The sequence below is a fragment of the Muscardinus avellanarius genome (assembly GCF_963383645.1).
Source record: "Muscardinus avellanarius genome assembly, chromosome: 12".
NCBI classification, from domain to species: domain Eukaryota; kingdom Metazoa; phylum Chordata; class Mammalia; order Rodentia; family Gliridae; genus Muscardinus; species Muscardinus avellanarius.
Window position 1 is genome coordinate 42,108,661 of NC_137798.1, and position 11,728 is coordinate 42,120,388.

Sequence of the window (11,728 nt, forward strand, 5' to 3'; positions counted from 1 at the left end):
GATAGGAACAAGCTCAAGGTAAAGGGCTGGAGCAAGGTAATCCATGCTAATGGTACTCAAAGACAAGCAGGAGTAGCAACTATGATATCAGACAAGTTAGACTTCAAACCCAAACTTATTAGAAGAGACAAAGAAGGTCACATTTTACTGGTAAAAGGAATAGTCCAGCAAGAGGAAATAACAATAATCAACATCTATGCCCCAAACATAGGGGCAGCTACTTTCATAAATCAAACTCTTTGTGACATGAAGTCACACATAAATCCCAACACAATAATACTGGGAGACTTCAACACACCTCTCACAATACTAGACCAATCTTCCAGACAAAGGGTCAGTAAATATGTCTCAGAACTAAAGAACACCATTAACCAAATGGACCTGTTGGACACATATAGAATATTTCACCCAACTACAGCAGAGTTTACATTTTTCTCAGCTGCTCACGGAACCTTCTCCAAAATAGATCACATCCTGGGACACAAAATGAGCACTAGCAAATTTAAAAAATGTTACATACTTCCATGTGTTATTTCAGACCATAATGGAATGAAACTAGAAATCAACTATAAGAAGACCCAGAGAAACAACATAAACATGTGGAGACTGAACACCACACTTCTGAATGAAGAATGGGTCGTAGAAGATGTAAGAGGTGAAATCAAGAAATTTCTAGAAACAAATGAAAATAAAGAAACAACTTATCAAAACCTCTGGGACACTTTTTTTTTTTTTTGGTGGTACTGGGGTTCCTGGAAGCCCTTCTACCTCCGGGATACACTCCCACGGGCTACACTCTCTGGGACACTTTGAAGGCAGTATTAAGAGGAAAATTTATAGCACTGAGTGCTCACATAAGAAAAACAGAAAATCTTCAAATAAATACCCTTATGACACACCTCAAAGCCCTTGAAAAACAGGAACAATTGAACCCCAAAGCCAGCAGAAGACAGAAAATTATTAAAATTAGAGCAGAAATTAACGAAATAGAGAATAAAAAAACAATACAGAAAATCAACAAAACCAAAAGCTGGTTTCTTGAAAAAATTAACAAGATTGATAAACCACTAGCCAACCTAACTAAAAAAAAGAGAGAATCAACCCAAATTATGAAGATAAAGGATGAAAAAGGAGACATTACTACTGACAGCGTAGAAATCCAGAGGATTATCAGAAACTACTTTGAAAAACTATACTCCAACAAAATGGAAAATCTGGAGGAAATCGACAACTTCCTAGATAAATACAACCTTCCTAAACTTAGTCAAGAAGATATAGAACACTTAAACCAACCAATAACAATCAAAGAGATTGAAACAGCAATAAAGAGTTTACCATCAAAGAAAAGCCCAGGACCAGATGGTTTCCCAAGTGAATTCTATAAAACCTTTATAGAAGAACTAATCCCAATACTACTCAAACTATTTCATGAAATAGAAAAACCGAGACTCTCCCAAATACATTCTATGAAGCCAACATCACACTAATACCCAAACCGAATAAAGACAGTTCAAGGAAGGAAAACTACAGGCCTATATCTCTGATGAACTTGGATGCAAAACTATTAAACAAAATACTAGCGACACTCATTCAAAACCACATCAAGAAAATCATTCACCATGATCAGGTAGGGTTCATTCCAGGGATTCAAGGCTGGTTCAATATACGAAAATCAATCCATGTAATTCACCGTAAAAAACAGAATCAAAGACAAAAAACACATGATCATCTCAATAGATGCTGAAAAAGCATTTGATAAAATTCAACATCCATTTATGATAAAAACACTGCAGAGAATTGGAATAGAAGGAATATATCTCAACATTATTAAGGCAATCTACAATAAGCCCACTGCCAACATTATATTAAATGGGGAAAAACTTCAAGAATTCCCCCTAAAAACAGGAACGAGACAAGGATGTCCACTATCACCACTTCTCTTCAATATAGTACTAGAGACTCTAGCCAGAGCAATAAGGCAAGAAAAGGAAATCAAAGGAGTACAAATAGGAAAAGAAGAACTCAAAATTTCACTATTTGCAGATGACATGATACTATATTTAGAAAACCCAACAAACTCAACCAAAAGGCTTATAGAACTGATCAACAAATTCAGCAAGGTATCTGGATACAAAATCAATCTTAAAAAATCAGAAGTTTTCCTGTACACCAACCATAAATCCACTGAAAAAGAAATTCAGAAAACACTTCCACTCAGGATTTCCCACAAAAAATAAAATACTTAGGAATAAACTTGACCAAGGAGGTAAAAGATCTCTACAAAGAAAATTATAAAACACTGAAAAAAGAAATCGAAGAAGATCTTAGAAGATGGCAGGATCTTCCATGTTCATAGATTGGTAGAATAAATATCATTAAAATGGCCATCCTCCCAAAAGTGATCTACAGATTTAATGCAATGCCCATTAAACTACCAAGATCATTCCTCACAGACATAGAAAAATCAGTCCTTAAATTTATCTGGAATAACAAAAAGCCCAGAATAGCCAAGGTAGTTCTCAGCAACAAAAACCACGCAGGAGGAATCAAAATACCTGACTTTAAACTACACTACAAAGCCATTGTAATAAAAACAGCATGGTACTGGCAAAAGAACAGATATATAGACGAATGGAGCAGAATAGAAGACCCAGAAACAAGTCCCCACACTTTCAGCCAATTGATTTTTGACAAAGGGGCCAAAAACATACACTGGAAAAAAGATAGCCTCTTCAACAAATGGTGTTGGCAAAACTGGTTAACCATATGCAGAAAATTGGATGTTAATCCCACTTTTTCACCCTGTACAAAAGTCAACTCACGATGGATCAAAGACTTGGAAATTAAACCAGAGACTTTGAAGCTCCTTGAAGAGGGCATAGGTCCAACACTACAACACATAGGCACAGACAAACATTTCCTCAACAAGACCCCAAAGGCACAACAAATTAAAAGGAGAATCAATACGTGGGATTGCATGAAACTGAAGGGCTTCTGTTCAGCAAAGGAAACTATCAAGAATCTCAATCGAGAGCCAACAGAATGGGAGAAGATTTTTGCCACCTACACCACTGATAGAGGACTAATATCTAGAATATACAGAGAATGCAAGAAACTCAACACTAAGAAAACAAAGCATCCCATAACAAAATGGGCAAGCGAACTAAATAGACACTTCACAAAAGAAGAAATTCAAATGGCCAATAAATGCATGAAAAAATGCTCAACATCACTGGCAATCAGAGAGATGCAAATCAAAACTACCCTGAGATTTCACCTAACTCCAACTAGAATGGCAATCATTCAAAACACAAACAACAACAGATGCTGGCAAGGATGTGGAGAAGTGGGAACTCTAAGACATTGTTGGTGGGATTGCAAATTAGTGCAACCACTTTGGAAAACAGTATGGAGAATCCTCAGAAGAATGGGAACAAATCTACCATTTGATCCAGCAATACCACTGTTGGGTATCTACCCAAAAGAAAAGAAACCAAACTACCAAACTAATGCATGTGTCTCTATGTTCATAGCTGCACAATTCACCATAGCCAAACTATGGAACCAGCCAAGATGTCCATCAACAGATGAATGGATTACAAAACTGTGGGATATGTTCACAATGGAATTTTACTCAGCCATCAAAAAAAACTCAATTACATCATTTTCAGGGAAATGGATGGAACTGGAGGACATTATGCTAAGTGAGATTAGTCAGGCACAAAAAATAAGAAATCAGATGCTTTCCCTAATATGTGAGAGTTAGGGAGAAAAGAGGAGCAAACAAGACAACCTAAAGGAGGAGAAAGGAGGGGGGAAGAGGAAAATCTCTAAAGCTCACAATGTACTTAAACATATCGAAGTCAATCACTAAGCCAAACAAAGGAGGGAGGGACGGGGAGGGAATGTGGTGGGATTCGGGTAGGGGTTAAATCAGCGATGAGTACATGTTTGTACACACAAGTCTTTTCCCCCAATAAGTTGTATGAATATAATGCACCAATAAAAAAATTAAAAAAAAAGAAATGCGCAGTAGGGGAAAATGATCAGAGGGAAGCAAGAGAACGGGATTGCTGGAGTAATAACACTGGGGGGGGGCAGGGACCACTCATCTGAGTTAGAATGACGGGATCTAGCAGAACATTTACTGCTAAGAGACAATGACTGATATTTAGGGGTTTTTCCTTCAGAAATCTTGATGCAGTGGAGCATGATGCTGTCATCCCAGTACTTGGGAGGCTGAGACAGGGAGATGGCAGGTTTGAGACCAGCCTCCACGACTCAGCAAGATTCTTAGCAATTTAGGGAGACCCTGTTTCCAAGACGAAAAATAAAATGGGCTGGGAATGTAGCTCAGAGGTAGAATGCCCCAGGGTTCAGCCCCCAGTATTAAAAACAAATACCGATGCAGATGTAGGAAACCCATAAGAATTCCATTTTAGTATTTTACAGAACAGCAAAAATTATATGTGATTATATAAATGCTCATCAGTTGGGACTTGGTTCAATTACGGCCCTAAATTCAAAGCAAGCTTTGGTGGTTGTGTGTATCTGGTGGGTAAGGTGCGGAGCTGTGCCGTGGATTCATGGGGGAGCTGGATGACAGACTTATTTACTGACATTCCCGTTGCTTGTCTTCCATTGTTCTGATGCCCACATTATGATATAAGCATGCTCCCTTGAATAATGAGCAACGAGACAAGTAAGAAAGCAGCTGGGGCCCTAGAGTGCTTTTGATGAGTCATGGCAGAATGTCTCCACAGAACCCGCCCTCCAATTACGCAGGTGAAAACAGAGTCCCTTCTCATTCTTTATCTGCCTGAGAAGTTGAGGGTGGCCATTGCCCCACATGTCATCAAAGGCCTGCGGCATAGTTGCTGAGCAAAGTTAAAGATGTAGCTCTACAATTCTGGAGTCTAATATAAATACAATATAAGTATAAAGTAGTTTATGCAGCCTATACCTTAGAGTAGGAAATAGCACACTGTGATATTTCTCCTTCTAGATGTTTAGACCAATAGTCAACATTGCCGGCATGTATATTTGGCTGTAAATTAAACGTTTAAGAACACACCATCATAGAGTACATTATCCTTGGGCCTCTCGGCCTCCCTGCCTGCTACCATCAAGCGTGATCACACGGCCGGCCGTGTGTTAGGGGACGCCTTCTGAGAAGTGATGGACGCCCTTTTGGGTCAGATGTTTAACAGTCATCCTAGGGTTCCGCCACACTCCCTTCCCCTTCTGCCCGAAGACCAAACTGCCCTATACAGAAGATCAATCCTTCTTCCTGGGTCCCAGAATGAAAACAAAACTGACCAGGGCTGCAGGGACGTGTCATATAAACAAAAAACAAACCCTTGTAGTTAAGCCACTAATGTGTTGGGGTTGTGTGATTCTGCAAAACTTAGTCCCAGCTGACTGCTCTGATAAAGTAAGTACATGGAACTTTATATTGGGGAAACATAGAGAGATTTAAATGCTTTCCATGAAGTGGAGGCGGCATCCTATTAATCATAAATAGTAGATGGCATTATCTATAGAGGGAGGTTGAAGGGTCTGAGGCTAATAGTAATTTGATACAACCAAGTGCGACCGCTAACGTTCGATGTTTTTCTTTCAAAACCAAGTCTGTGCTTCCTTTACTGTGTCACTCTGCCTTCTGAGCGAGTTCTAAGTTGCAGCTTTAGACAGGATGGACCATTGGGGAGTCTTTACTTCCCTTCCAATTAGTTAGGGAGTGCTAACAGGCAAAGTAGGAGCCGGAAACTGACATCATGTGAAGAAAGCAAAAGACTCGGGGAACTCCTAGCAGACAGCATTTCCTAACAAAACAATCTAAAGGCAGATGTATGATGGCTGCTGATTAAAACATACTAGACTTCTTTGAGATGATCTGAGGTTTCAAACTTCAGCATGCCAAAAAAAAAAAAAAAAAAGTGGAATTCAAGGAGGTCTTGGGGAAGACCACCTAGAAACACAGGAGGAAGAACTCTTTTTGGTTTGGGTGCTGGAGATTAAGCCCAGGGACTAGTACATGCCAACTACACCCTCTACCACTGAGCTTCATCCCCAGGTTCTGAGAGAAAGTTCTGAACAAGAGCCATGAGGTGCCGGCTGTGGCTGCGCAGGCCTGTAATCCTGGTACATGGGAAGCCAGGACAGGAGAATTGCTGGTTTAAGGCCAGCCTCAGCAATTTAGAGAGGCCCTGAGCAACTTAGCAAGACCCTGTTTCAAAACAAAAAATAAAAAAGGTCTGGGGTGTACCTTGATAGAACACGAAAAAAAAAAAAAAAGGATTCATGAGGTTATAGGAAAATATGACTCAGTTAAAACAATCATAGAATAGATAGAATTCACACAGTTTAGGATCACTTGAAAGATTAAGACAGTTAATTTAGTTTTTTATAGGAGCTATTCTGGCCTTTGTCTTCCTTATATATAATGATGAGCTATGTTTTAAAAAGAGACTGACAAATAAGATTGTATATATTCAAGATGTACAATATGAAGATTAAATATGCATACTATATAATAATTACCACAATCAAATTAATTAATATTCCCATCCCCATCCATATAGTACATTAGATACTCAAAAATTATTCTTCTTATAACTGGTCTGTACTCGTGTGTGTGTGTGTGTGTGTGTGCGTGTGTGTGTGTGTGTGTGTTGCTGGGAATTAAACTCAGGAATATTATACCTCCATGCTATATTCCCTTCCCTTCATTTTTATTTATTTTTATATTTTTATGGTACTGGGGATGAAATCCAGAGGCTTTCTACCTCCGAGCTACATTCCCAGACCTATTTTATATTTTATGTGGAAACAGGGTCTCACCAAGTTGCTGAGAGCCTCACTAAGTAGCTGAGGCTGGCTTTGAACCTGTGTGATCCTCCTGTGTCAGCCTCCCAAGTACTGGGATTACAAGTGTGCACCACCACGCCTGGCTTTTATTTTTATTTTTGTTTTGAAACAGAGTCCCGCTAAGTTGTTGAGGGTCTTGGTAAATTGCTGAGGCTGGTCTTGAACCTGCAATTCTCCTATCTAGGCTTCCCAAGTACTGGGATTATAGGCATGTGCCACCATGCCTGGTCTGAAAGTCTGTACTCTTTGAACAACGTTTCACCATTTCCCCTACCTCTCAGTCCCTGGTAACCACCATCCTACTTTGTTTCTATGAATTTGACTTTTTTGGGGTCCACATATGAGTGAGATCATATAGTATTGCTTTTCTTCCTCTGGTTCATTTCACTCAGCATATGCCCTCCAGGTTTATCCACGTTGTCTCCATGGCAGGATTTCTTTTTTTTTTTTTAATGGTTCAGTAATATTCTTGCGTGTGAGTGTGTGCACACGCAGGGTGCATTTTCTTTATCCATTCGTTCATTGATGGACACTTAGGTTAAGCCCACCTCTTGACTATTGTGAATAATGCTGCAATGAACGATGAGGGTGCGATATCTCAAGACGCTTAATTCATTTCCTTTGATGATATATATGTGTGTGGTGAGTATATGTTTATGAATATCTGTGTATATGTATATTGTAGTTAAGCTGTACACAGAAAAAAGGGCTGCTAGATAATTTGGTAGCAGCGACAGTGTATAAAAGTTTCCTTTTCTTTACCCCTTGGCCAAAACTGATTGCATATCTTTTTGATAACAGCCAACATAACAGGCATGAGGCGACATTTCACAGCAGTACTAATTTGCACTTCTCTGGTGGTAGTCACGTTGAGCACCTTTTCATATACTCTTGACCATCTGTGTGTTTTCTTTTCTGAGGACTGTCAACTCAGGTTCTTCGTCCAATTTTTATTATTAGCTTTTGGCTTTTGTATTGGCTATTGATATAAGTGAGGATCTTATATGCATAAAATGGTAATCCCTTATCACAGCTGGGCGTGGTGGTGCACGCCTGTAATCCCAGTGCTTGGGAGGCTGGGACCGGAGGATCGTGCAGGTTCATGGCCAGCCTCAGCCTTTTAGTGAGGCCCTCTGCAACTGTTTCAAAATAAAGAATAAAAACAAGGGGGCTGGGGTGCAGCTCAGAGGTAGAATGCCCCTGGGTTCCATCCCCAGTACTTTAATCCCTTGTCACATACGTAGTTTGCAAATATTTTTTCTCTCATTCTGTAGGAGGCCTTTTCATTGTGTGAGTTGTTTCCTTTGCTGTACAAATGAGGAGCCATTATCTATTGGCAACAATTTATTTCTTTCCCCCTATCCCACCTGAATGAAAAAGATGAGAGACGTTATCTCCCTGTGGCTCCAAGGTATCATCAGCTGCCAAGAAGATGGGATCCTCACCTTCCTTGAAGCCCGAATGCCTTCCCTCCCCCAAGCTAGGCTCCTAAGCGTAGGGCAGTTCTCACTTCCCTTTGTCCTCTACAAACCAGACAGCTGAGGCCGTGGTGGCACACGCTTGTAATCCCCGTGCTTGGGAGGCTGGGACAGGAGGATCGTGCAGGTTCGAAGCCAGCCTCAGCTACTTAGTGAGGCTCTCAGCAACTTAGTGAGACCCTGTGTCCAAATAAAAATATAAAAATATAGGTCTGGGAGTGTAGCCCGGAGGTAGGAGACTCCTGGGTTCCATCCCCAGTAACACACACACACACACACACACACACACACACACACACACACGCGTCAGCTGAGGCATGATGGGTGTGAATGAGGGAAGGAAGTTAACGCTACACAACCTGCAGTGGTGTTTTCGGAAGGGTTGAAGGAAATGGCATTCTAAAAGCAGTTTGGAATTAACCGTTCACCTGTGCTCTACGGCTTCACAGACATGGGCTTTGGGCAGTGGAGCCTTCAGAAGCCCATGACTTACAGGCAGCTGGTGAGGAAGAGCTGCCCCAGAAGCCCCAGAATCCTGTTCAAACTCCAGTATCCTGCCAAGGAAGAAACAAACAGCTGGCTGCGTCTATCTATATATCCTTTTGTTCTTTCTAGTTTGTTTTTTACCTTATTAATGGCAGAACCCACTGTTGTGGTTTCCAATGCGTGACTCTTGATAGGCAATGTCAAAGGGTACAGAGAAGAAACAAAGGAGAATAAAGGGGAATTATTCTTTCTAAGCCAATATGAGCTGTCATTTCTCTTTGTACTTAGGGTTTTCGATGACATAAACGAGACCCCCTCCTGCACTTTAACCAAGCTTACCTCCATCTCCCATTCACTATGCTCGTATTCTATTGATGAGAAACCAAATGTCATTATGAAACAGTAAGATTGGCTAGGGATGTGGCTCAGTGGTAGAGTGCTTGTCTTGCAGGCACAAGGCCCTGGGCTTGATCCCTCCTCACCACAAAACACAAGCAAACACACACCAACTAGATTTAGGAACAAAGCTTATTTACACATTTCTGTGGTTTCCATATTATAAAGAAAATATGTCATTTTCAGAAGGAGAAAAATAAAATATCCATTCTATTTGGGTGTGGCAAATGAAATTGTAAATCACGGTTTTTCTTTTTTCTTAAAAAAAGAGAACATATTTGTAAAATCTCCTTCACACCCACTTTTACTTATATAATATGCATTTTTGCGTATTTACATAATTTAAATGTACTTGAGGATTTCCTTTTTTTTTTTTTTTTTTGCGGGTCTGGGGATGGAACCCAGGGACATTCGACCTCCGAGCTACACCCCCTGCCCTATTTTTTTATTCTTTATTTTGAAACCGAGTCTCACTGAGTTGCAGAGGGACTCACTAAGTAGCTGAGGCTGTCCACGAACCGTGATCCTCCAGGTCTCAGCCTCCCAATGGCTGGGATTACAAGCGTGCACCAGCGTGCCCGGCTGAGGATTTCCTTTTTAATGTGTTGTTAGGCTTACCTAAAGTTTTTGTGAACACGTTCCCTTTCTCCTTTATCAACAACAAATTCAGTGAAAAGAGGGAGATTCGTGTCGTTTCTCCTGAACAACAGTATTCTGGGGCTCTGCTTTATTTTGTGAGTCCTTTCTGCCCTCACAAAGATCCACACTGACAAGATGCTTGGCCTTATTTAAGACAATGTTTAACCCACAAATATGAGCAATAAGAAAATCTACCTTCCCTCAACACTTGGAGTTAAACATAAAATATCCCCAGCAGGGAATTTGCATGTTGAACACTTGATCCGACAGATAATTGAGTCCATCAGCGTGATTAGGCAATAAAAAGAGTTCTCCAGAAAAGCAATTTGTTCTTTATTTATATCGGGTATCTCTTGTCATTTCTTGGTGTTTTGTGCCTCTTCCTCTGCATTTTAATTTTGTAAAAAAAAAAAAAAAAGTAGCCTTCTTGCCTTTGCGCTGCCACTCCTGTGACTGCATCAGACTTAGAGGTGACGGTGACTCAGGGTTGCCTCTAGTTGAGGAAAGACCTCCCAAGAGGTCATTGAAACCTAAGCTGATGACTTTTAGGGGCTGGAGGTATTGCTGTTTAATATGCAAAGCCGGAGGAAGAAGGCAACTCAGGTGAGCCTCAAGGGCCCTTTTAATGGATTTTCTAGACATTTTTGTCATCAATTTAATTTACTAACAATCTCCACACACACACAACCCCCTTCCTAGTAAATTCTGCCAAATATCCTATCTAGTCTCTAGGGGGAGGGAAAAAGAGGGAAAGGGGGAGGAGAGGAGCTCGACTTGTATTAGGAGGAGTGAAAAGAGTCCAATTCAGAGCTGTTCACTAGGGAAAAGCATTTGAAACTCTGTTGACTCATAAAGGACCACCCAGTCAGGGGGCAGGAGGAAGCTGAGCATGACCAAAGATTCCACAAAGTTCCTTCCATCTTATCCTACTCATGAAAGCCCTGTCAAACTAGCGCAGCTTTTGAAATTGCACGACCTCGGTGAAGACCTAGAGATGGTTTACTGGTCCATAGGGCAGCTGATAGAAGAAAAATGATCCCTAACTCTGGTTTGTGATGATGTTACTTTCCTGGATAAATGTGAAAACTGCTCTATTTGACAAGGTCAGAGAAAATGAGAACTGTGCTTGAAAATGTGCGGTAGATGAGGGAAGGAATTGGGGTACAAGGAGAGCTTGACTGTCTAATGGCCTAAGCAACTCTTCTTGGTCTCCCTCTGAAGGTGTCACCACTCTCTAGCTCAGCACCAAAGGGGATCTTGTTCAATTTTTGGTGAGCTTGTAGACTGAGTCCCCTGAGTGATGTGAGCTCAGAGGAGAAAGGCGGTGCCACATACCTGTAGTTACTGGTGTGCATGGGGAGGGGGTCAGGGAGGAGCCAACTGGTACCGAACCTGAATTCTGAAAATAATTAAGGAACTATAAAAGCCCTACCCACAGTCACCCAGAGGAGTATAATTATCCTGCAGAATTTGAATATTTAATGATACACTCCCATTCGTAGAAACTGTCATACCCTGGGGTAGGAACAGGGCTTTCTTAGTATACTCAAAGCTCCTTTGATTGTTGTTCATGTTTATAGATAACCTGCCTGGGCTGGTTAACCAGAACACCCAGAACAGATAAGCACAGATAACAAAATAGTCAACCATACCCAACCTGTAACTATCCTACCTGGATATCCTATTCATAGGCAAAAATGATTTAAAGGTAGTAGTAGTAGTAGTAGTAGTAGTAGTAGTAGTAGCAGCAGTAGTAGTAGTAGTGCTGTGTGCATGTGTGTGTGTGTGTGTGTGTGTGAGAGAAAGAGAGAGAGAGAGAGAGAGAGAGAGAGAGAGAGAGAGAGAGAGAGAGAGAGAAG